This window comes from Myotis yumanensis, unplaced genomic scaffold, assembly GCF_028538775.1.
Source record: "Myotis yumanensis isolate MYYU_CA2020_CCGP unplaced genomic scaffold, mMyoYum1.0.hap1 SCAF_2, whole genome shotgun sequence".
Lineage (NCBI taxonomy): Eukaryota > Metazoa > Chordata > Mammalia > Chiroptera > Vespertilionidae > Myotis > Myotis yumanensis.
In genome coordinates, this window is record NW_027223753.1 from 139,459,355 (window position 1) to 139,486,375 (window position 27,021).

At 38.0% G+C, this 27,021-nt stretch overlaps 1 protein-coding gene across 3 annotated transcripts in view; it reads left to right on the forward strand.

Annotated features, from left to right (window-relative positions):
• Positions 1-27,021, forward strand: part of DCBLD2 (discoidin, CUB and LCCL domain containing 2) — a 177,369-nt gene that overhangs the window by 11,839 nt on the left and 138,509 nt on the right. Inside the window, exon 1 of one of the 3 annotated variants that reach the window (XM_070406105.1) lies at positions 5,041-5,125. The exons of 1 other annotated variant lie outside the window; for it this stretch is intronic. The gene's annotated coding sequence lies outside the window, so the exon portion shown is untranslated. Of the gene's footprint in view, positions 1-5,040; positions 5,126-6,908; positions 6,969-27,021 lie in introns of those variants that run through there. One more of the 3 variants, XM_070406106.1, reaches the window with a different exon arrangement.

Genomic DNA, 27,021 nt, shown 5'->3' on the forward strand with positions numbered 1-27,021 from the left:
AGCCATCAACTCCTATAGAAGAAGCCATAGGGACATGCTGGGAAACACTTTTTAAAGAAGCCACAAAATGACTTCCTAAATGACTAGAAGTTGTGTCTAGCAAATGTTTCAGCAAACCTCTGTGGCTTTATTACCCAACCCCCTTCCCATAGAAAACCACCTCCTTCTCCCACAGAGGAGTGATAAGCAGTCAGCTCTGGAGTTGCCGCAATTGCACACATGCTCCAAAAGAGCTCTCCAGTGTCTTTCCGAAATGTATGCACAGAGCTCTTTTCTAGTATCACTATGACCCATTTCCTCACTTATAATTCCGTGTTTATCGAGCACCAAGTACGTGCCAAAGCCAGGAAATAAGAAAAAAACTATCTCTTCATTTATAATATGAAAGTTTAAAACAAGCAAAATTTGACTCAATCTGTCAATTAGTATCTTCAAGTTGCAATTTTATGTTTGCCTCAAGGGTTTAAATAAAGAGGTTGCATTTTAGGATCAAAAGGACCTGAACTTAAATTGTGACAAAAATATATATTAGTAGTTTGACCTGGGTAATTCATGTAACTTTTTTGAGCTCTGCTTACTTATCTACAATGGGGATAATAAGACTAATAACATTTAAAATCCCTGCCAGATTATTGTGATTCTCAGTAAATATCATTTGCCTTTCTTGTTACTAACATATGTTAATTAACAATTAAACATAATAATAAAACAATATTATGATAAATATTATTACAACTTCAAAAGCACATAGAAAATAGAATAATCAGTTTATCTGATCAGAGCAGTATGCTCCTGAGGAAATTTGATAGAGAATAGCCCAGTAGTCCCTCAATTACTTGTACTAAACTGAAATCATTCCAGACCTTTAAATTGTGTTTTATGTATTTCTGACAGAGGCACTAATTTTAGCATACAAGCTCCCCAGATAAGTTACTGACCTAAAATAGGGTATATTTTAGGGTATGTTTTTCCCCCCAAACCACTAGGGGGGAAAAATATCACATACTGTTGAATTTTGGCTAAAACCAGAAATAGGCAATCAGCTCAACCAGCTTGAACCATCCTCATCAAGGATACAAGTAAGAAGATTCTCCTTGTGTCGTCAATCACTGTTTTTTACATGATACGAGATAACCTACGTGTTTCTGAATGAAAATAGAAGAGATACTTTCTGAAATAAAAGAGACACATTCCATATTTAATGTTATTTGATTTTATTGAAGGTGAGAGTACATAGAGCAAGGATATAGGAATGTGTCTTGGAGAAGACTGTAGATTCCAAGCTGAAATATTTGTATTTCATTGAAATCTTGCAACATATGACCTGAGCATTTTAGAGAGGAGGAAAACAAAATAGATAACTATTAACGGACTTGGCTACATTTACCCTGCAAGAAGGCAGGGTTGACACTCAGTTTCCTGATTCCTAGGCCAGGGTTGATTCCCACCATCCCATGTGACCTAACAGACTTCTTTCCAATGGACTAAGTTCAATATTTGGCAGAGTGGAATAGAAAAAGTTTCTTATATTTGTTACATTATTTTGTTATACAGTCCTGTGGCATGTGAAATGACAAATTTGTTTCAGTAACATCCTTGGGGTTAGTATAAACAATAGATGTCAACAGGTATATGCCGGGAACCAATTCCAGCATGTCATAATTTTAAGAGTTTCATCAAAAGGTTGATGAGAATAGGGGACTCAACAGGGTTGAGTCACACATGTAGTCACCTGTTGGGAATGGCTAAAGGCATTTCCCCAAACCTGAATAGGAAACTGATTGTGGCTGCCAGACAGTTAAAGGGCATCGTAATCTACATATTATTGCCTCCTACTGGCCAAACACCTGAACAGCCGTAGGCTAATTCCCCCAAACTGACAATGCTTTTGTACCCTTTGAAACCTTACCCTTTGAAGTGTATTATCTCCACCTTGCCTTAGGACAAATTGTGTTAATAAAAGCAAGGGTCCTAGACAAGGAGGGAGTCTTCAGTTCCTTTAGCTGAAGGTCCTCTGACCCCCAATGCCTTTCAAAATTATATCTCGTCTCTGGATTCTCTATTAGTCTCTGGATTCCTATGTCATCTACACACAGCCCCTTCTCCAGATTCCTGAACCCTTCTTGATGCTGGGACAAAAACCCCAGCAGATGTATGAAAAAATACACAAAGAAATCATATGTGGATACTAATTAAAGATCACTTGGATGATAAAGTAAATCATCAAGATTTCCCTTTCTAGCAAAATGAGCAAACAGGAAAATACAGCTTACCAGGTTGATGGTTTCCCCTCATCTGCAGATGAATTATTTTACTTCCTACATATTTTCTGCCATAAAATGCTTGATATTCAGATTAATTAAAAGGTGGGATGCCCACTGTTTGCTGAGAGTAGAGGAGAATTCTAACTCTGTTCACAATTTGTCATCTGTGTTTTTCAAGCAATGATAGGATCTAAAGCAAGGAAATACCTGCTAAGACATTGAAGTGCCATCTATATGCTCCTGTATATACTGTTTCAGGAAAGTCAGGCCTGGACTCTTCCTGACCTATATAGCCTTCTTTTCCTCATACATGGAATTACTTGATCCCCATCTGCAGACTCTACTTCTTACTTCCAACTAAGAGGCCAATCCTTACATTTAGCATAAAAGACATAAGTAATTATGTCTTTATTCTAGCATCATGGAATATTCTAGCATATTCCAGCTCTTTAGTCTAGCATTCATCATCCTGTGCTATTTGTTCCCAGTTAGGTCATAAACTTGTGTTCCAGTCTCTAATTGTGAGCAATTAGAAGGCAGCAACCATGTTTTATTTCATTTTATTATTTTATTTTATTTTATTTTATTTTTGGTGCCCTCAGACCCTAGTATACTGATGGCAAACAGTAGTCATTCAATATATGTTTGTTGACTGACTGACTGACTGGGCTGAGCCTCTGTCTTCGTGAAACTCTGCCACCATCAGTTTGATGACTCAATTCCCATTTGTTACCTTCCTAGTATTCTAGCTCTTCCAGGATTCATGGCCTTTTTTTACTCCTGGAAATTCACTCACAGACCTTAATTTCTATCCTTGAGCATCATAAGTGACACATTTTGGACAAAGGTACAATTTGCTACCTCTTGGCTCTTCAAATGTCATCTCTTCCTATCTTCAGCATCACTCTGACCTTCTGACTTGCCAGGACATTGCATCAGCCTACGTGAGATCACATGAGGGCTATCTTTGCCTAGGGTATCACTTTGGTGAATGTAAGGTGTACTGCTAGATGTCTTTTGCTTGTCAATTTTGCATGACAATTGATAAGCAGAATTACTTTTTAAAACAATGATTTATATCTTACCACAGGCCCATTCCACGTACTCATAAAACGTGTGACTATCCAAATTATATCAGGGTTTCATGCAGTAATCTGTCAAATGTTGAAAAGAAATAAGCAAACATTCTATTTATCAAAATAGAACAATTAAGTCACCTCAAAACTTCTCATTTTCCTTAACAAAGTTGTTTGTATGAACATGTGTGTGCATGCATGTTAGTATGTATGTTTGGTTTTTGTTTGAATGAGTTAAACAATTATCTCTACCCTCTATATTTTTTTCCAGTTTAAACAACAGGTCAGTCAACAAATTACCTTATATTGAAAGTTTTAACCTTAAGCTCTTGCTTAATCTTATTTTCCATAGAGTCAAATAGCCTAATGGGCTGAAGCAAGTAAGTTTGGAAAGTCCCTTTAGTTTAATTCATCAATGACTCAATTCACCAAGGAATCTGCAAATCCCAGTGTCTTGGCCATGACCATTAGAAACTCACCTCTAAGAAAAACCAAACCAAAGAACAACCTCTGCCAGTTTGCTAACTGTAAACAACAAGACAAATGCTTAGAAAAGCCCCTGGGAACCTGGGGGGGAAAATCAGAGAAATTTGTTACCTTCACAAAATAATGGACAACATTGTCATCAGTTCTTCAAAATTCTTTCTGAGTCATTGAGTAATGAGTTGTTTTAAGAGCATTTTTACTTGCTAAGAGGAAGCTGACTCATGGTCTCACAGACAAGTTGGTGCCAAGGTGAGGCAGGGCAGTGCTCCCATTTATCTACCTCAACGCTCCAGTTCTTTGGAAAATTGGCTTAATCTTCTTCAAAGGGTCGCATTAGCAGAAGGGTCACGAGGTCATGTTTGTCCACCTAACATTACATCCTGCTGCTGCAATGGCAAGTAGAGAATTCCTCAGAGGGAGGGGTGATGTTCATTTCATAGCATTTCTTGTTAACAATGAGATGAAACACTCGAGTGAAAATACTTTTTGTGACATTTCTTCCCTGCATGAGAATATATGAGATCACATTTAATATTTAAGGATAAAAGAATGTTACAACGATTTTCTCTTCTTCAACTTCAAAATCAAATTGGGCCACAAAATGTTAGAACTGGGTAATTCTGGTTAGGTCAGCCTTTTCCAGTACCTTGATTTAAAGTCCAGGGAAAGTAAACTATTGAGTTCATATATAATTACATTTAAATTTATCTTCATAGCTAATTAATATAGCAAGTCATAAGAGGAGAAAGATGGATGTAGTTCAATAGTCATTTGATCGCTTTTAATGGCCAAAATGCTTCCTTCTGAAGTAGATCATACCCTTTTCTCACATGTGGAGGAGAGAAAGCCTCTTTTTCCCTTTCCTGGGAGTGTGAGGTGTCTGTCACTGGGCTGGGCTGGAGGAATATTCTGAAGCATTTAACTGTGGTTGCCCATGACCCACAAAGCACAGGAACTAAACAACCACAATCTTTAGTACTCTGTACAAATTTGCCAATAGTATTATATCAGTACATATTGTTAAATACCTTTATACTGGTCATTCAGAGAGTGTAACACATTTTTAAAATTTACCCACTGATTGATCCTTGGCCTTTACCCTTGAAATTGAGCTAACATGCACATTGGCTTCCTATATAGGGGATCAGAGGCAACTTTGTAACAAGCAGTTGATAGTCCTTCTCCAAAGAAAACGATTTGAAGTGCTGAACAAATAAATGACACCAACATCTGTCAACTGTAACAGGAATAGGAAATGACCGAGTACCTTTCAGGTTCTCTGAAGACAGAGGCAGAAAGGTAAGGTCAGGACTTGACTTTTTCTGTATCCCACCTTTTCCCTCATTGTTCCAAAGGAAAAGCCTGTTTCAACAGGAAGAAAAATTAGGACAAGATCAGAGATGATTAAAAGAATGGACTTGTGAGAACATAATAAAAGCACTGGTGCAATAAGAGCAGTGTAGCCATGTGTATTGAAGAATATAAATAGAAAGGAGAGAGAAAAAAACTATCATATGTAAGAATGGTGTGACAAAAAAGGGTGAGATTTATTAATAATAACAATAGTTAAATTAGTGTACTCTGCTAAATGCTATACAGGCACTGTCATTTTTAATCTTCATGACAACCTGGAGAGGTAGGTATTACTATTGGCTCCATTTTGTACATGAGGGAATAAACACATAGAGAGTGAAGGTGATTTCCTCACACAGCTGGGAATTAGTGTAGCTGGGATTCAAACCTAGGCTGTCTGAATACAGAGCCCACTCTTTTAATCACAGCACCATATTGCTTTGGAGTCTCGCTTTTTTGTTTTACTAACAAGCTATGTGATAATATCCATCTGCCTCAGTTTTCCTCAAAAAATGCAGTGTGATACATTCTTTGTGTTTGTTTATGAGCTGGGACAAGCTGGAGCACTTTTCTGAAAGGTAGTGTCGCATAGTGGTTAGGGTAGATCTGAAGTCAGAATGGCAGTGTCCAATTTCCAGGTCTGATCTGCCCTAGCTATCTGTGTGACCCTGGGCAAGTTACATAACCTCTCTGTGCCTCATCTTCCTCCATGGTAAAATGAGGGTGTGAATAATTCCTATACCATGGGTGTATTATGAGAATTAAGTGAGTTGTTATTGGTAAAGTGGTTAAAACAGTGACTGGCACATAACTAGTACCAAAACATTTTGGTTAAGTATATTTTAAAAATCTTAATAGGGTAAGGCAAAAAGTGTTTAAGCCAGTACAAATTGACAACTTGCTGCTTAATAATCAATACTGACTCTCTATATAGCCCATATTGGCCCTCTGCTAATTGTTTTAATCAGAAATTTGACCTAAAAGGCCAGCATCTTCTTAAAACAACTTCTGTAAAGGATCTCAAATGTGGTCATCAGCACTCAGTTCTTTTCCTCCTTTCAACATCACTTTCTTCTCTGTTGTCTTTATTCTCAGGCTGGTTTCACCCGTGGGGTGGTTTTCAGTACCTACAGGTCTCCATCATTCTTCAGCTAAACATACCAGTAAAGGAGATTCTTACTACCAGTCTATACAACCAAGTCCCAGAACTGACTCTCATTGACCTGAATTGTGTCACTTGATGAGCCTGGAACCAAACACTGTAGCCAAGAAATTGAATGTGCTGATTGGCCAGGCCCAAGTCACTCAGCCAAGGAGAGGTAGAGTCAGCCTCACCCAAACCATATAAGTGGAGAGTGGGAGAAGGATTATATCTTAAGGAAAATAAAGGTGTCATCACGCGAAGATGGGGTAACTGATCTAGAGAGATGAGACAATAAATCTCTATCACAATGGCCAATAATATTTTTGTGCCACAAAAAACTTTGCACTGAGAAATAGAAAACTTGTTTACATATTTTGAAAAACAATGACAAATGCTTATGCCAAGGTTAAGAAACTCTCATGTTTTTGTTCCTATGGAATTTGCCCCCTGCTGAAAGGAAAGATGCCTTTCATAAACTGAAATTGAAATTTTTAAAGAAATTTTTCACTTTGTAATTTTGTTAACTATTTGCAAATCTTATTTGGAAACTCTATTAACTTTGTTCCTTTTAGTTCTCTTATTAATGACAAATGAAAGAAAAACTCAAGGAAAGTATGGAAGACGAACAGACTTGTTGAAAGTGCAGTAAGTTTTCTGTTTTGTTTTGTTTTAATTTTTCCATGATGACTCCTGGGAAAGAACCACTGGGATTTGTGTTTCTTTCCAATCCTTCCCTTTCCAGAGTGAGATCATAGCTTATTCTGTTCTTATGCATTTTCTTTACATTAATACCCTTCTTTCCACTCAAACACATTAAATATGTCCACAAAAATCATAGTTAGGATGAATAAGCAAAACCTTAATGTCAAAATTCATATAGGAGAAATGTTGCTATTTTATCTTCTTAAGATTGAAAGGAACAATCATTAAAAAGCCAGTTTTAGTTTCATGTCATGAAATCTTAGTAGAGTTCAACAGAAGTACAAGATAAATGTGGTATTTGCAAATTCCCTGTATTTCATAATGTGGTTAATGTTGTCATGCGGTCTTGTCTGGGAATTTTTCTGTACTCTCCAATGGCAATCGTCATATTTTAAAATGCTTATCTTCTATAGTTGTTTACCTCATCCTTTTGCTAAGTCAATGGAATGATATTTCTAAAGAGTTACTTTAGATAAAACTTGTCATTGACCTTATTTCAAAAAAGTGTAAACCATTTTATAAGCCATGGTAAATTCTTCACAGCACAAAACTGACATGGCGTATTGTCTTTGTGCAATGATGACCTCAGAGCCTGTGAAGTATACTAATCTGCTCACACGTCCTCAGCTCCCTACTGAGCCTCCCTGATGAGCACGCACTCCCAGTGCACACTCGGGAGTAGTCCTTGCTCTGACCTTCTCCACATCTTGTTCTCAAGAGAGGTGTAAGAACTGTTAAGTGCAGAGGTGTTAGTCACCTGGCTCTGATGTGTGTGTGTGTGTGTGTGTATGTGTGTGTGTGTGTGTGTGTGTGTGTGTGTGTTAACTCCCCTACCATCTACATCTTTCCACAGGCAGAACATAACAAATATGTTTATATTTTTCTATGAACAGAGAAAAAAACTTATCCAAATTTCCCAACCTCATGCAATTCTGTGGGTGGTTTAATCAAGCTCAACCTCCAATTCCAAATCTTGCCCCCAGAGAGGCCCATTATCCATTATCACTCTTTTTGTTAAGGGCAAAATGGCTCAACTACTTGCTCAGCCAGTTTTCTCCCTCTGATGCATCTGGAATCTCTGTTTTATAACCTTCAGCAAATGTCTCATCTTGAAAACCACCTTAACTTTCTTGGGGAATGAAAGGACCAGAGTAGCCAGAGTAGGAAAGATGTCTTGTGTGATTTATTGGCATGTAATGCACAGAAAGTAAATAGATAGAGTAATTGTAAATGGTGTGTTGGGACTCCTGTCTTGCCTCTTCATATTTCTTTTGCAGAAACTGAGGTCCACAGGTCAATAGCAAGTTCTTCAGCACAAACACAGGAATCACGCTGACATTTTGAAAATTCTATTGCTATGATTTCAAAGGAAGCATTTTTTTTTGAGACAGAGAGCTTACCTGTGAAAAGTCATTCTAAAATATGTATTCATTTTTTAAAATGAAGTGACAAAGGAGATTTGTTTTTTATCACCACACAATCAATAACTTCAGGGCTGCTATGAGAAAAGCAACGTCTCTGAGTGTGCCAATTGATATCAGTGACAAGCTGGAAGCAACGGCAACAACAAAAAAAATGGAAGAAGATGAAGGCTCTGGGATCTGAAGAGGAAAGAGAAGTGAAAGGAAAGAAAAAGAGAATAAAAGGAAAGGGGGGAAAAGGAAGTAATGAAAGGATGTAAATGTAGCCTACATAAAAGTATCCTTGGAAGTTTAAATAAGCAACTGTTCACAAAGAGAGGGAGGGCCTGACCCCTATGCACAGGAAATATGACATAGTTCCCAGACCTATGTATAGATATGGCATTTTTTTTCAGTTTAGACTAAGTCTAGAGGTTTGTTTCTATAATCCAAATCTAAGTATATAAAGTCATTCCACTGTCACTTTACAGTTCAAACACACACACACACACACATACACACACACAGTCATATGTACTTATCTTCCTTCCTGAATAGGAAAGAATAACTTCCTGAATAACTCAGTTCAAAAACCATTATATGGGGTCTTAGTGAGCTAATAGTTCATGTGAGGTGGGTGGGAGGATGGGTTGCAGGGTCCTGGAAACTGGTAATAGCTCAAGTGGCTAAGGGGAGCATTTCCACAGAGGGTAGTAGTAACTAGGCCTAGGGTCAGGAGATTGAGTACATACAGTAAATAAGTAAATATATTGAGAATATATGAGAAAAATGGGAATCAGCTTTCTCACTGTCATATAAAGGCCAAAAACTAGAATGAATCCTGTGGTGTTAGATTGAATTTGGAGGTGTTGGCATAAACACTTAGAGAGAGAAAGAAAGAGAGAATTGATAGATAATAGATAAGGATAGATAGATGATAGATAGATAGATAGATAGATAGATAGATAGATAGATAGACATAGATGGTAGATAGATATGATAGATGATAGATAGATAGATAGATAGATAGATAGATAGATAGATGGATAGATAGATAGATAATAGATAGATAGATAGATAGATAGATAGATAGATAGATAGATATAGATGGTAGATAGATATGATAGATGATAGATAGATAGATAGATAGATAGATAGATAGATAGATAGATAGATATGATAGATGATAGATAGATAGATAGATAGATAGATAGATAGATAGATAGAATGAGATGCTCTTGTAGCCTGCCTCTAAAGTGGCCTCAAATAATCTTGCCTCCAGGTATTAATGTCTTTGTGAAGTCCCCTCCCATACTAAATGAAGTTCACCTGTGTAAGCAACAGGATAGAGTGGAAATGGCATAGTGAGACTTTTGTCGTTAGGTATAAAAAGACATTCTGGCTTCCTCACTCTGGGGGAGGCAAACCACCATGTTCTGATGACACTCAAGCAGCCCTGTGACAGGAGCAAATGAGGCCTCCTTCCAAGAACCAGTCCCAGTGTGCCAGACATGGGAGTGAGCCATCTTTAAGGTGGATCCTCCAGCCCCATTCAGGCCTGAAGATCAGTCCTGACCAACATTTTAACTGCAACCTCATGAGAAGCTCTGAGACAAAACCACCCAGCCAAGCCACACCTGAATTCTGGACCAAACTATGAAGTAACAAATGTCCAGTGTTTTAAGATGCTAAGTTTTATGTGGCAATAGGTAACTAATACACTTGTGAACGTGTGTATGTATTCAGAGCACATACTAACATCTATTCCCTAGCTCTATCCATTGACAGGGTCTGGGTGCAATAACATGTCAAAACCAAAGAGCATACCAAATGCCCAGATATTGGTTTTTAAATACAATTCTCCACTAAAAGTAACCAAGAGTCCTTGGAGAAGTGACTGACTAGAGCAGGAAAAATTAAGATCAGCCTGAATATTCTATTCAATAGAATAAGAAAATTGTCAAGCAGTTATGGAAGCTATCTTGAAAGAATTCACACTAACAAATCTTGGCCAATCTGACCATCAGAATGAATGTCATTAAAACATTATAACCCATTGAATAAAACAGGAATTCATAAGTCCACACTGATATAAATAAATAAGTGAAAAATAAATTTGGAGGAATAAATTCCTCATAGTAGAATGCCAACCAATAAACATGGGAGGAATGGTTAAATTAGAAAGTAACTATTTGGCAACTACCAAAATAATACTTAATTCAGCTAAGAAAGAGCAATAGGTGCTAATATTAGTGAGTGCAAGTTTGATGAGGAATGGAATGTTTACACAGTCTCAACTATCCACAAAATGCTTATTAATCACAAAGAAGCAAAGAACAGTTTTTCAGAAGAGAAATCTGGCAGACACTGCTTAAACAAATAATTAAAATTAACATCACCTTATAAGGGGACAAACTGAACACATGTGCCACCTAGTTGGATGCAATAAGAACACAAAAGATGGTAGATAGATATGATAGATGATAGATAGATAGATAGATAGATAGATAGATAGATATAGAGAATGAGATGCTCTTGTAGCCTTACTTGCTTCAGTGGGGCTTTAGTGCTGAGTTTGCCCCCTTATTTCCAAGTAAGAGAAAAAAAACATAATACAGATCTGAAAATTACAGCTCTCATTTGGCAGAAAATATAAAGGCCATTTAGAGAGATACCCAATACTAAATTTAAAAATAAAGAAATTGAAGATGGCGGCATAGGTAAACACCGGAAATTGCTGCCTCCCACAACAACTTCAAAAATACAACGAAAAGACAAAACGGACATCATCCAGAACTACAGGAAGGCTGGCTGAGTGGAAATTCTACAACTAGAAGGAAAGAGAAAAGCACACTAAGACTCAGAGGAGCTGTGGAAGTAAAGTGCAGAGATACGGAGGCTCGAGCGTGTGCGCGGAAAGGGGCTGGCACCTGAGGACGTGGCTGTCTTTTTGAATCAGGAGGGAGTCACAAGCTCCAGACTGCTCTGAACTCTGGTTCTGGGAAGTCTCTGGGGACCCAGGACTCATACGGGGAGAAACAACTGTCTAGCAGCAGGCAGAACTCAGAACTTGAGGGCAGCTTTCCCTCAGAGGTGCTTGCAGTAATTATCGGGACACTGAGACTCGCAGCCCTTTAGGGCAGGGCTGAGGATCAGCCATAGCTGCTTGCTCCACCCTGTTGATTCCTTGAGACCCTGCCCCACCCAGGCAGCGGCAGAGGCTTTTGCATATGAATGCCCTGGCCCTTTGCAACCTGAAAATTACCTAGTAAATTGCAGCTGGGCCAGACAGACCCAGAACTTCCAAGAGAAGGCCCAAGGCCCCACAGCAGCTTGCATTGCTTCACAGCTCATCTGGGCACCTCCAAACTCCAAAAAAGGAAGGGGAATCTGCAGATCTCTTCGTAGCTCCTGCTGGGTAACCTCAGGCAGAGGCTAAATTAGCACCTCCTTAGATCCAAGAGCCAGTGTACCCAGTGGTCAGAGTGGGACCATCCAGATTACAACTCCTCAGATCCATAAGGGACACACTCAGGGGGCAAACTCAACACTAAAGCCCCACTGAAGCAAGTCTTGCCCCAGAAGGGTGTCTTCAGCACAGAAGTTCTCCCACTGCAGACACAGCTGATTCTCACTGCCAATTGGCCTGGAGGTCAATTCCTCCCAGTAATACCTACAACAATCAAGGCATAACTACAACAAGACTGTGCACCAAGCCCACAAGGAAGTGCACCAAGAGTGTCCACCTCAGGTAACTGGGGAGGCTGAACCACTGGGCCCTGTAGGACACCTAGCACACAAAACCACTCTACCAACACAGGGAAGCATAAAAAATGCAGAGACAAAGAAACAGGTCACAAATGACAGAAATGGAGGAAAGCAAACGACTGAATATAGAGTTCAAAACCACGTTTATAAGGTTTTTCAAGAATTTTCTGGAAACTGCCGATAAATTTAGTGAGACTCTGGAGGATATGAAAAAAGAACAACTAGAAATTAAGCATACACTGACTGAAATAAAGAATAATATACAGAGATCCAACAGCAGACAAGAGGATCCCAAGAATCAATTCAAAGATTTGAAATATGAAGAAACAAAAAATACCCAACCAAAAAAGCAAAAAGAAAAAAGAATCCAAAAATATGAACATAGTGTAAGGACCCTCTGGGACAACTTCAAGTGTACCAACATCAGAATTATAGGGGTGCCAGAAGAAGAGAGAGGTCAAGATATTGAAAACCTATTTGAAGAAATAATGACAGAAAACTTCCCCTACCTGGTGAAAGAAATAGACTTACAAGTTCCAGTTACACCACTTCACTGTTATGAAGGACCTGCATTAGTACTTGTTTTCGATAACAAAGAAATTTGAAGAGTGTTTTTCACTTTCATGAATAAAAGGGAGGGAAAGCAAAAATAGCATTCAGCACTAGTTTTGCAGTTAGTGGGTGCAGAGACAGCACACAACCTGAGCAGCAAGGGTGGCGCTACCAAGCTCCTTCCCAAGAACCACACCCAGCATCACACTGCCGCAGTTTCTGAACTGTGTCTGTGAGCATCTGGGCTTTATCTCAATTTACTTTGTTTATCCTTTCACAAGAAGTGTCATAAGGTATCAGAAAAGCCTAAGAGAGCTGGTAAGGGTGTTATGCTTAGTGTAAAACTGGACATGATTAGGCATGAATTTGGTATGATTTTGTAGGTCATTTGTGGTGTGGAGAATGCTCAAAAATTTTTCCATATAAATTAATGGTAGTTATGCTCTGGCCGGTGTTGCTCAGTGCTTAGAGTGTTGGCCCATGCATCAAAGGGTCATGGGTTTGATTCCAGGTCAAGGTCAAGGGCACATATCTGGGTTGCAGTTCAGTTCCTGGCCCTAGTCGGGGTGCATGCCGGAGGTAGACAATCGATGTGTCTCTTTTACATCAATGTTTCTCTCTCTCTCTCTCTCTCCCTCTCTCTCTCTCTCTCTCTCTCTCTCTCTCTCTCTCTCTCTCTCCCTCTTCCTTTTCTTCTCTCCCTTCTCCTTTCCACTCTCTCTAAAACCCAATGGAAAAAATATCCTTTGGTGAGGATTAAAAAAATTTTTTTTTAATTAATGGTAGTTGCTTATTTGCTTTACATCATTTCATCTTACAAAAGGTTGCAAAGGAATGCTCTACTTTCAAACAGCAGGGGAAAGCTGTAAAGTTTGAAAGCTAAAACCTCTCTGGATATATAAATCTGGATTGAGTAAATTCCATCATTAAATTGCACTCAACAGTTTTTACCCCAAATTGGCAAATAATGGTCTGTTCTCAAAAAAAAAAAAAAAAAAAATGTTGCCTTAACAGGGTTTCTTCCTGGCTGATTGTGTCAAACATTCTTTACAGAGAAGACAAGTGTAGAGAACCAATACAGTTAGCAATCAAGTAAATATGTCTCAAAGGTTTCCTCAAATTTAAAAACACTTAATACAAAGAAGTAAAAGTTATTATAAAAAATGTCCTATGATAACAATACTTTTGGTCTCTGTGGTGATCTTCAATAGTCTTTACACCCATTATATTTCATCTTTATTGTAATATTTTTATTTTTCTAAGAACACTGTGGAAAACTCAGAACATATTAGCCACAGTTTACAGATAAAAAATAAAGCCCCCATAGCTAGTAAGTAGCAGAGACAGGGTTTAAATCCAAATTTTCTGAATCCAAATCAAGTGACTTTCCCATTATATAATTCTACCTACAATTAACTCCAGAAGTACAATGAAGCCACTTTACTTATTTTCTAAGAATACTTTACAGTATATTGTACTTGATCATAATGAAGAGTTTTCCTCAAAAAAGAAAAATGGAGGCAAGAAGGGAAGAGAGTGAGGAAGGGAAGGAATGTATAGGTTTGTACTTGAAGGACATAAAACTAAAATTCATTTTCAGAGAGAAAGATTTACTTTGGAAGCAAAGTTAAAAATAGCCCTGGGTGGGCCTTCTCCATATTTTTTTCTGTAGCTCCAGGATGTGAAGGCCACTGGCCTAAATACTATTCTGGGAACTATTAGAAAATATGATTGTAGTGCTTGGGAAAGTCCTTGCTAACAAGAGATAGACACCCAAGAGAAACAGTACTAACTCAAAAAGAGACATTTTAAAAATCACTGTTGTACACCTGATGCTAATATAATAGTCTATTTCAATTATAATTAAAAGTATATTTTAGGCCCTGGCCATGTAGTTCAGTTAGTTAGAGCATCATCCTAATAAGCCAAAGTTGCAGGTTCGATTCCCAGTCAGGGCACATACAAGAATCAACCAATGAATGCATAAATAAGTGGAACAACAAATCGATGTCTTTCTCTCTCTCCCACCCCCCCTCTCTCAAATTAAAAAAAATAATAAAATAAAATGTTTAAAAGGGGAAAAAAATTCTTCAACGGGAATTTGTTAAGTTCCTGTCATTAAAGAAACAAAGATGAGAAAACACGGTATCAGCATGGAATGAAATATATTTCAGTGATAAACAACCACCCACTACCAGTGACTTAAAACTGAATTTATCCTGAGCTCTCACTACATGTCTACTGTGATTTGGTTGGGTCTCTGCTTTACATCAACCCTCACTCTTAGAACCAGGCTAATGAAACAACTTTTATCTGGAACACTGCTGGTCGCTGAGACAGAGGAAACGAGTAGACAACAAAATTGCATACTGCTCTTAAAGAGTCCATCTGAAAGAAACACATATCCTTCTCTTCAATTTTATTGCCCAAAGCTCAAATGGCCAAAGCACATGACCACCTTAACTCCAGGGAAATAGAGAAGTACAACATCCTGGAAGGAGAACTGGAAATATGTGTTGAACAGAACTAATGACTCCCAGACATCTACATACTCCTATAGTAGCTACCAGGAGCAGGGACAGTTAGGGCTCACCAACTATTGTATATACTTCATTACGTGCCCTCAGCCTCCCTTGTAATTTGGTTAGTGCCAAATGACTAGTTAAGGCAAATGAGCCATGAAGAGAAGTGACCTAAGAAGTTGAGAATCGGTGTGCCATTCCATCTTTCTCTTCCTATGACAGGAAAACATCAAAAGCCAAAAATTCCAGGTGGTGTTATAAGATTAGCGGAGCCTCCATTAGTTCCCTAAGGGACTATGTGGAGGACCTCACCTCTGTCTACCAACTCTTTCTGGACATATAATGTGAATAGGATTAACCTGTGGTTGTATAAGTGCTCAGATTTCAGAATGTCTGTTGTGGCAGCTAGCATTAATTATCCCAATACCTGCATGTAGGGTGGTGGTATAACAAAACCTAAAATATGTGAACCTGTTTAGTGGGTAATGAACAGCACAGAAACTGATATCAGAGGTTAAAAATATGTGTTCTGCAGTGGTAAAATATTTTGTGTAACTCTTACTGGACAGCCCCGAGTCGAAGTGGGGAGCTATCCCTTTCTCGGCTTTTGTCAATCTCCTAAAAAAAGATTTCAGATGAATGACAGACAGCAGCATTGAAGCAAAGCAAGGGAGTTTATTAAGGAAGAAAGGCAAAAAATTTTTTAAAACTACACTTGGTATATACTTCCAGGGGGCAACCTAACAAGTCTGAGCGTGCCCTGATGGAGGTACAAGGAGTTTTATACCCTTCCTCCTTCAGGTTTCAAAGTTCTTTCTGCCGGATATCTTGGATAGCAGACTAGGTTTCAAAGATCCCTTCTACATTGTTTTGTCTTATCTTAGAATGTTTGCACATACATCTGGTCATCTTGTGTGGCAAGTCCTAAAATAGCTAACTTCTTTGTTTAGTGGGTCAGATAAAACTCTCCCTTCTTTCCCCCTTCCCCTCCTCCTGCCTTAGCAGCTATCTTTCCTGCCTAGCATTCCCCAAGTGATATTTGTCCTTGGGTTTAGCTGGTGCAAATAGTATTAATGGGTCTTTGTTCTATTTTTTTTAAACAAGGCCCAACAATTTGGGCAGCCAGCTTGTGAAATCACAAGACCTTATCTTCTCCAAACCAGAGAATACATAGCTTAAATCACCTTGGCCTGAGAAAAAAAAAAATTGTTTAATTTTCTTGTCTCAGTTTCTCCATTCCACTTGCCCAGGAATTTTCCTAGCTTCTTACATCCTGCCACAGTACTATTGCATGCAGAGACTTGGAAGTTATCTCATATGGGTATTTAGCCAGGAGTTTCAGAATAAAATGGTGGGAAATAGTACATTAGTACTATGTATTGGTGGCTTTTTGTTGCACTTACAAAAAGAAGTGAACTCAAAAAAATTAACCATTTGAAAGCAGCCTTAAAGAGAATTATTAGGGGCAGACAGAAATCTGAGGTCTCCCACGTTGGAAAGTCAACAGCGTCTACCCTTGCAAAGTAAGTAACAGGACTAAAAACGCTTTGAGTGACAAACATGGAATAAAAATTCTTGGTTGATGAAAGTGCTCCCAGGCAAAGTCAGATTAAAGTTGTAATTTTCCCATTTAAATTCAGTAGCCCTAAGTCATCTAGAGAAAGAAAGCTGTTTACTGGAAGTAAACAGACCAGAAGCCTACTTTTAAGGCAATGAATTGCCAAAGAATTAGGAACATTGACCAAAAAAAAGCATTTGACTTAAAGCAGTTCTTGGTAAGACTTCCTTGACCAGAATGAGCTGAGAAAACTATTCAACCCCCATTTCAGATCCATGAAGAATAAAGAGAAAAGGACACATCCTATAAACACCTGTAGACAAAGAGGTTCCTCTAAGGAATGAGGTCACAGCCCAATGAATTTTAGGAATCTTTCTGCTACTCACAAGGTTTGCTCAGTGGGATTTCAAAACTTCCACATCTCAGTGCTTGCTGACTATCTTCATTCTCTCCTCCCCAAATGAGTGTGTTTGCTGCTGTGATTGTGTCCCTTTTTCCCATTGTTATAATATTAGGGAGTAGGGAGAGAATGAGAAAAATGGTTTTGTGATTTTTAAGTCTCCAAACGATAGCAGTCACATGTGGACCTGATGGGCAGACTTCACTGTGATGGCACACACTCTGAGTCACCACTCAGGTGACACAAAGAAACAGCAAAAGTCTCCACATTTTAAATGTCTTGAGCTCTCTCACTGTTAGAATTTAAAACATTTGTGTTTTGATTTTTAATGGTATTTTGAGAAACATTTGGAGATGGTAGGGAACCAATGTGCATCACCCCTACTTTTGTGTCCCTGATCAAGAATGAGGGAAATTTTCTATAAGAGCTGATGCTTCAGATCCCAGTCTCATGCTAGATGCACATTCCCCATTTTATTACACCCTTAGATGAGGGATAACTCTGAGTTAAGATTTTTTTGGTTACATATGACCACAACCCAACAAAAATTAAGCATAAAAAGGAACTGAGTTGAGTCCTCTGGTTAGGAAGCATACTGAGATAGGTCATGAAATTGGAAGAGAAGTCACAGAAATCAGTCATTCAGAGACTGGATCTGGGCCCTCAGTGCCACCACAACGTTTGACATTTCAGTTCTTATTTCTATTGGTCCCTGTTTCTGTTTACGTGTTGACTTCTCTATTTTCTACTCCATGCATGGTCTCTTCATGTATCAGAGAGGATGGCCACTGACAATCCCGCTCCATATCCTTACAGTTTACTGAGTAAAGAAAAAGATTCCTCTCCATCTCCAACTGTAAAGGTCTGGAGAAGAATTCTGATTGGCCTGATTTGGTTGATAAGCATGCTCTTGTGAATAACTGTCCAAAGAGATGTGGTGCTATGACTGGCCCAGCCTGAGTTATGTGTTCAAACATGTGCCTTGGAAGGTAGAGGATAGGAGGGCAATGTTCAATATATGTATCAGGATCATACAAAGAAGAGAAGAATTCCCCCCACCCCACCCCCAGAAAGGAAATGCTGTAGCAGTAAAAAAGAAGATGGAAAAGATAAGTTAACAGAAACAAGAGCTACCAGACTCCTATATGATAAGGATTACCATGCAATGCCCACCATGAAATATATTAAGAAAGCATGCCTCTGATGAGAGGCACAGGCACTTTCATCCAGATACGCCTGACTTTGGTCAGTTCTAGTGGCTATCCAGAATCCCTGTCATGGTTTCCCCACATTGATCCATTCCCACTCTTCAGTAGAATAAACAAATGCCCTGGGAAAAGGAGTATGATTATAGCAACGCTCTACTGCCTCCTTCTCATTATTCTTACAGGCTTGGGAGTGACCCCAGATTAAGTTCACATGCTTTCTTCAGCACTGAACACCACAATATTTACATAAATCTCATATACATTATGATTAAATGATTAAGTGCTTTATAATTACCAAACACCTTCTAATACCTCCACCAGATTAATGTTTCTACAGTACCACTTTGTGTCACCCCTTGATTTTAAAAAAATTATAGTTTCTCTAAAACCTCCCAAATAAACCTTAATTAACATCCACTAAAACAACACCGGAGATTAAACTAACTCTAGGCTTCTAAAGCTATAATCCAAGCCCCAAATATCTTTACAGTCTGACCTTTTACTACTCTATCGCTCATGCCTTTCTTTCCATCCAAAATAGGTTATTCCCCATTTTTAGCACACATATAATTTTTTTATCCCTCCTTATTCATTTATTAAATTAATATATATTGGTTTCTTTTTTTATATGCCAGGTACTGTGATAAGTACCAAGGATGCAGAGATGAATAAAACATGAACCCTGTCTTCAAAGAACTCACTCTAACTGTAGAAGAAATATACATTATAAATAATTATAAATCTCTGTGAAGCATGTTGTCAGTGAGGTATGAGGAAATTGCTTAACCAACTGATTATATGGAGAACTAGGGAAAATTTCCCCTCAAATATGATATTTAACCTGGGTTTTGAAAGATAGGTGTAAGTCTGCCAGGTGAAAGAGTAAGAAAGAGAATTCCAGGTAGAGAGAAAATTGTGTGCCACAGTCTAGCAATAAGAGGAGATGTAGTTTGTTTGGGAAAATACTAGTACAAGTAAAAGCTTCCTTAATTAACATCCACTAAAACAACACTGGAGATTAAACTGTATTGACTGTGTTAACTACTGATGGGTAGGACATGCTAATGCTTATAAGCTAATAGGTTTATATTATATTTATACTAGAGGCCCGGTGCATGAAATTCATGCACAGAGGTGGGGGTCCCCTCAGCCCAGCCTGCACCCTCTCCAATCCAGTACCCCTCGGGGGATGCCCGACTGCCGGTTTTGGCCCGATCCCCGGGACATCCCTCTCTCACAATCCTGGACCTCTGGCTCCTAACCGCTCACCTGCTTGCCGGCCTGATTGCCCCTCACTGCTCCCCCCACCGGCCTGGTTGCTCCCAACTGCCCCCCCGATGGCCTGGTCACCCCATGCAGCCTGCTGTTCAGTTGTCTGTCCGGTTGTTCCCTGGCTTTTTATATATTAGGATTTTCCTATTTACCCATGGAATTCTGTAACTGCTGGCTAAGCTTTACATTTATTAAGTGTAGTGGTCTCTTACACAATTGAATTAAGTGTTATGTAAACCGAGTTTTTCAACTTTGGCACTATTGATATTTTGGACCAGATAATTCCTTGTGATGGGAAGCTATCCTGTGCTTTGTAGGATATTTGGCAGGACCTTGACCTCTCCCATTAGATGTTAGGAGCATGCTCCCTTGAATTGTGATAACCAAAATGTCTCTACAAGTTGTTAAATGTCCCCTGGAGGGTGCAAAACATAACTGGTAGAATTGGGCCAGATTATAAAAGGCCTTGTATGTCGACTTAATTTTTTAGGTATGCAATGAAAAACATTTAACGGTTTTTAGTAGTGGAGTAGCATATTGGCAATATATTTCAGAGGATAAATTAGAAGAGGCAAGACTGGAGGCAAGGAGACCTATTGAAGGGGTGATTGTCATAGGGAAGCAAGAAGGAATAAGAGTATTGATGAATACAGTGGCAGTGATGTTAAGAGGCAAACTACAGAGAGATTTTTGTAAGCTAATAGATGTCTTTCACTCTACTTGTGATTCCCCTTCCTTTCTCTTCCTCACCTGTGTTCACCTATTAAGCCCAACAACCTCAAGGTTCAGCTCAAATTTCATCTCCCCAAATCAAGCCATAGGGGGAAAAAACAAGTCAGGAGGTGGGGGGCGGGGGTGTCAATGGGAGAAAAAAATGGGACATATGTAATACTTTCAACAATAAATATTTTTTTAAAAAAATAAGACCAGTATTCAGCACTTAAAAAGAAGAAGAAGAAAACAGGTCCTCTTCTGAACCCTTTAACTCATTATTTCAGCTTCTCTCAGGGCACTTTTTGACATTATTAGTTCAATGCCTAGATTATAAACTAGATTTTAATTCTAGGTTATAAAATTCTTAAATACAGGACCCTGTTTTCTTCATATTTGCTTTCAATTTGGTGCCAAAACCATAATTTCCATATAGCAGATAATGAATATTATTAAGTGAATTGATCCACTAGATTTGTGCGTCCCTTGAATTTTCCTAACTATAAGCATTGGGAGAATCTGGGCTTAACTTAACTAGTACTGCATTCTTTATAGATCTGTTTCTCACAGTTCCTATCTACTCACATTACTGGAGGAAGTTCATATTCATTAATCTTATAGCTCTTTAAATAAATCACTCCTTGGAAAAACTTAGCAAAATAACACTCATATGCCTTAAAAAAAAAAACAAAAAAACAACAACCAGAAACAGTAACTAGAGACTATATGGTATCAAAATAGTGAAAAAGATACTGAACTATGGTACATGAGATATGAATGAGTGTTAAGCAAACACACCCACCTAGATTTTTCTCAAGGTAAGTCTATCTTCCTGCCCATGTAAGTCACCAAGACAATTACTCACTCTATCCTTTCAACTATATTCTTATTCAGTTATTCATAGCTATCCTATTAGTTTCCACCAACAATTGGCAGGAAACATTAATGGTGAACAAAGCTTTAATTACATATTAGGAAATCAGGTACCTGAAAGATATATATCTGATGATAGGGGTTAGGACAGATATGTAAAATGAAACTGGACCTCAGCCAAAATGAACCTCAGTTGTCTTTCTGCATCAATGAAAATGTCCTTATTGTTCAAATAGATATCTTAAAATATTTTTTATGAGCTTCATATTCTATTGGCAAAGCAGAAAGTATAAAAGGAACAAAAGTCAAAATCTCTGTTAATATTTTATAGGGACACAGAAAACAGATATAACTCATATCAATGACAGCAGGAGGAGTAAGGGTCGGGTGGCTCTCCTGGTTACATCTGCTTCAAGCTCCTATTTCAACTTATGAACCAGGTATTACATATGTTGTCTCTACCCCACACCAAGTAACCCACATATCCTATCTCTATGATTTTTACCAAATTAACCCCACTCACACCATGTGTTTGTGCATGTTGTAGAGTATATAATGAATTAAGGTAGCGCCAATGCTAAAAAATGTATAATTGAATATCAAATAACTAGTGTTTTAAAGTCCCTTGGCATTTTCATCAACTTTGTTTGTCTCTGACCTCTAGCCTTCCCTTCAGCCTCTTGCTTAGCTGCTCTACCTTTATTCTTTCTTTCTCAAAGGCAAAAAAAAAAAAAAGTCAAGTTTATATTGTTACTATATAAACTGTAACCAGAGCATTTCCACCTTTTTATTCTGTCTTTTTCTTCCTGACTCTACTTATAGGCCTCTCTTTTCATAGTCATGAAGATAGTTTCTTAAACATCTACAATTATCTTCAATAAGTAAATTTCTGGTACCAGATATTGAGATGATTATTGTTGTTTTTTATCTGGTTACATCTTAATAAGCAATATCAGTGGCAAACTAGTGATAATCAAATATAAAATTTCAGAATTGAGAGGAAAGAAGGATAGATGGATGGGACATTATTCCAGTCTGAAAGACAGAGATCACCTAAAACAAAGCAAAATAAAAATAAAAGGCTTAGAGGAGGTGATTTACATGATCAGAAAAGTAACAAAACTAAGTCTTTAAATATGGCTGACCAGGAGGAGCATAGCTCATTAAAAATGGCAGAGAATTCAGATTCAGCATGTGGGGCACTGAGTTTTGCTCAGATGTGTTCAGTAACCAAATGGAACAGCCCGATAAGCAGTACGAGTCATGGTTGTTCCTTTGCACTTTGCATTATCCTAATGTGAATGAACTCCAAGAAAATTATTATTGTTTTTCTTTCCTAACATTCAAAATGGTGGTATTTCTAGTATATTTTGAAGTTGGAGAAAATATCTTTTCCCAAGTTAAAAAAAAAAGTATATAACACTTTCCCACAGTAGTACTGCATAATAATAATAATTATAACAACAATAGTTACTATTATTATTCATTGAAAACATCTAAGTGCCAGAGGCAGGACAGGTTTTTGGGACAGGATCATAAAACCAAGTTTGCCAAAACCACTAATTGAGACTTTTAAAAAGTAAGATTTTTTTTTATAGAAAGATATTATATGCCAAACCAACCAGGGTAAACCATGGCCATTTGTAACCATAAACCCAGGCAGTTCCATTAGCATGGCAATAGCAAGCTGTCAGAGAGGGGTTTCTTATACATGTATTAAGATGGGATACAAACCATCTTAATTCTATAATGACCAACATGAGCAGTTTTACTAGGAAATTCGTCTTGAAGGAGATTACAGATTAGCAGATAAACTAAGCTAAACGAGCTTAATAACTCAAGTCCTACCATGAAATGTTTTCTAAAGAGAAACAAACCTATTTCTCTATCATTTGCCACTGCTTTCTAACCTAATTATAGCACTTTTGCTCAGATTTTTCTGGACGCCTACAGTGTACATGGTGATGTACAAATTTCACCACTTCTCAGTATATTGACACAGCAGATTAACCTTTTCAGAAATTATAATACCAGGATTCTAGTAAGTATAAACTGAGTGAATTCTAAGGAGAAGACGTGAAGAACCCCTTTAGGATGAGTTCCATGACACCTGCCCATTGCCTTTCTAAGTCCTCCCCAGTTTGGGGGCATCAGATGATGTTCTTTATCCTGATATTGATTTATCCAAATTACTATTTGACTAGGACACAAGGTGTTATGTCATCGAGACAAAATTCATTGCATTATTGGGGATAAAGCATCCTTCAGAATTTAAACAATAAAAATTGGGTTTAATTCACAGGGAATATGCAAATAATTACATCTAGTGGTCTTTTGATGGTCATTTAGTGAGCAAATCTTTTTTTTAAATATGATTTTATTGATTTGAGAGAGAGAGAGATAGAAACATCAATGACAGAGACACATTGATCGGCTGCCTCCTTCATGCCCCTCACAGGGGATCAAGCCCACAACCTGGGCATGTGCCCTGACAGGGAATTGAATCAGGGACCTCTAGATCCCATGGGTTGATATTCTACCACTGAGCCACACCAGCTGGGCCTATAGAATAAATCTTTTGATTGTTTTTATTTGAAAACAAAAGCAAATATCTTTATAGTGCATGCAAATCTAATTGTAGGACTTCCAGTTTATTATATGAAAGTGAGAATTATGTGATTTAGAGGCTAAGTGTTTTTTAGAGTAGTGAGTGATTATTACTCTAATGGTCAGACTTTGAGAAGAGGAAAACTCTGATATGTGCAGTTTATTGAAATATTTTATTCACATTAATAACTAATGCTGATAATACTCCGGCATTAATTTGCATATATTTATGTAGTTAAGCCTTCCAATAAAAATTCCTAGCAGGTACATTATAACTATCCCATCTTACAGAGGAAGAAACTGAAAGTTTAAGTAACTTGCCTAAGGTCATACAACTAGCAAATGTCAGAGGCAGACTTTTAACATGGATAGTCTGGGGCCAGCCCCATACACTTACCCAACACATCGATTGGTTGCCTCCCGCATGTGCCCCAACCAGGGCCTGGCCAGGGAGGAGCCTGCAACCAAGGTACATGTCCTTGACCGGAATCAAACCTGGGACCCTTAGGTCCACAGTCCGAAGCTCTATCCATTGAGCCAAACTGGCTCGGGCCTCTTCCTCTTCTTACAAGGACACCAGTCTTATCGGTTTAGGGGCCCCCTATGATCTTATTTAACCTTAATTACCTCCTGAAAATCCCTATCTCCAAATATAGTCATTTTAGGTGTTGAGGCTTCAACATATGAATTGAAGTGGAAGAAATAATTAAGTCCATAAAAGCCTCCTTCTACCAAATATGCCTCTTGAAGTGAATGAAATCCCTCTATTTCTGGTGCTCCTCCTGGTCTACCCTTCAACATAATTTTATCATTTTAATCATTTATACCATCCATATATTATTCCCAACTTCCAAGTTTTCCACCTGTTGGAGTAATATAGTCAAAGGAGTTTTTATAATACTTCAGAGTTTCCAAAGCTCAATGCACTTATATACACACACAAAACACACACAGAGACATACACACATACATATTCATAACCAAATTGAAATACAAAATGGGACTACTCACTTGAATATTCAAATAAAATGATTCTGAGTTCTCATCCCACTTGTTGTGAGAATGTCCCTTTTCTCCTCTCCACATCTCCCTACTTGTGATAACTCTTCTGCAATTTAAAAAGGCAAGCAACTCAGTTACTGTCACCTAAAGGAGAGAAATCAGAAAATATGACCAGATAACTGAGGAGTTCCATTGCTTTCTACTATTGCTGTTGGAACACAGAATTCTCTGGGTTTAGAGTGGAAGAAGTCTCCATTGAGCATGATTTATGATCAGGCTAATAATACTATAGGTTGGAGCTCTCAATGTTGCATCAATTTAGTTCCTAAAGCTCTTTCAGGTAATACCCACAGACATGTTCCTTAATGCTAATCTACAGTGCCAGGGTGTTTAGCTCCAGAGGGGTCTTCACTACTAGGTCCAGCACCACCTACTCTCTTTCTACCTCCATCGCCTAACTCCAAAAGTAGAGAGAGTCCCTCTCATTTTTTTGTGTGTTCCTATACCTCTCTCTCTCTCTCTCTCTCTCTCTCTCTCTCATCTCAGGATGAATGACATTTATTTCCTGAGAGAACTCTATGTTATTAGATTCAATCCTTTTTTTAAATTTTTAAACATTTTTTTATCTTTATTGTTGAAAGTATTACATATGTCCCCTTTTCCTCCACCCCTCCCCCATTGATTTCTTCTAGCCTAGCCCTCCCCCACCTCCTACCCCAGGCCTTCACCACCCTATTGTCCAGGGGTTATGCATATATACATACAAGTTCTTAGGTTGATCACTTCCCACCCACTCACCTCCCCCACCTTCCCTCTGAGATTCCACTGTCTGTTCTATGCTTCTATGTCTCTAGATCTATTATGTTCATAAGTTTATTTTGTTCATTAAATCTCACATATGAGTGAGATCATGTAATACTTATCTTTCTCTGACTGCCTTATTTTACTTAGCATAAGTAGAGAAAGCATCTGTTATTATTATTTATATTTAAGAAATAAGAAAACTGGAGGTCACATGAGGCCATAACACCAGTAAATGACAACCTAACCTCAAACGTAGGACCTCTGACACCATATACACTGCTCTCTACCACAACTTCATGTTCTCTCTTTTTATTCTGGAGTCCTGATGTCAGTCAATCCTTCTGATAATTCCTATCTTTTCTCAACAAAATCTCATTTTCCCCCTTGCTATTATCCCACTCCCCTATACTCTGTCACTGTTAATCTTGTGAATGTAGATGTTCAAATTGGAAATTTTAAATGATAATTAACTTCTAACAAAATAAAATTAGCTATCAAATTCATATAACTATCTTAAAAACACTCTGCATTTGATGTGATTGTTGTATGTAAGGTTTCCAAAGGTTCCCAATGGACCAGGTCTATATAGCCTCTGCAGCATCACTTACCAAAGCACCATTCCATTTTACCTGCAAAGAGAAAAGATTCTGCATGCCACATTTTTATCAGGGAAAGGGCCTTTCCAACATTTCATGCTGGCAATATGAAATACTTCTGCATATTGCTGTGATATGCTGCCTCTCTCTCAAGGGGTCTGTTATCAACCCAAAGGAGAATCTTAGAGTTTCTGCAATTACAATGACCTTTTTTTTTTTTTCAGAGTTTAACCAAGAGCTTTTGTGATTTCTACATTTTTAAGTAAAAAAAAGTCTTACAAAGATATAAACACTAGGCAATTTTTGACAAGAACCCTAGATAATTTGGCTACAGTTGTCCAAACAATTTCAGTAAAAGCAAGTTAGTCAACATTATAATGTAATCTTAGTAATGACTTATTTTTAAAATAAAGAGATATTTTCAGTGTTTGGCATCTTGTTCAAATTTTGGCTAATTTGCACTTCTTTAATCATTTTGGTCTGCTTTTCAGAATTTGGCAGTAGTGGGGAGCAGTAGAGTTCTTTCATAATTCACTTTCAGATAATTATTCCTGCTCTAAACTGTTTATAGTAATGGAAAGCTGGAACATTAGTATCCAAAGAACCGCATTGTATAAATGTGATAAATATTTGTTTAATGTAGAGATCATCCAAATACCCACCTGACCAAAGGCATTTACTGTGAGTCTTTCCAGAATTTTTTATACACACATTTTAATTTAA